This window comes from Sinocyclocheilus anshuiensis, unplaced genomic scaffold (assembly GCF_001515605.1).
Source record: "Sinocyclocheilus anshuiensis isolate Anshui unplaced genomic scaffold, SAMN03320099.WGS_v1.1 scaffold201, whole genome shotgun sequence".
NCBI lineage: Eukaryota > Metazoa > Chordata > Actinopteri > Cypriniformes > Cyprinidae > Sinocyclocheilus > Sinocyclocheilus anshuiensis.
In genome coordinates, this window is record NW_015537959.1 from 544,088 (window position 1) to 544,570 (window position 483).

Below are 483 nucleotides of genomic sequence, written 5' to 3' on the forward strand. Positions count from 1 at the left end.
GATTATGGCTAACATAAATTAAGATTTTTCTATTTTTTAAGATTTCTGAACTCTGCACATTTTATTGTGAGCTGTTGTGCTGTGCATTGCTCGCACGTTTTACGTTCTTATTGGTTTTTATGTATTTATTTATTTATTTTGTGTTCGATTAATGTACAGACCAAATTTGGTAATTATGATCCACCCCTTCCAAATTTAAAATTAACTTTTTTTTTTTTTTAGCTTGTAATCTACAGTGAACTGACTGCAGTTGTCAGTGTTCGTTCAGATCTCTTCATGCAGATATACTGGTCTTATTTTTGCTGTAGTTCACTATTGTGCTCACTGTTTTGTACGTATGTGTGGCTGTGATACACTATAGATTGTTTTGTAAGTCTTGCAGAGGATGCGCTGGCCTATTTGAAGCGACTGTAAATTGTTTCTACCATCTGTTCTTTTAACTGTGCATTTCTATTGTAAACGTTCAGCTTTGCTTTAATGAAC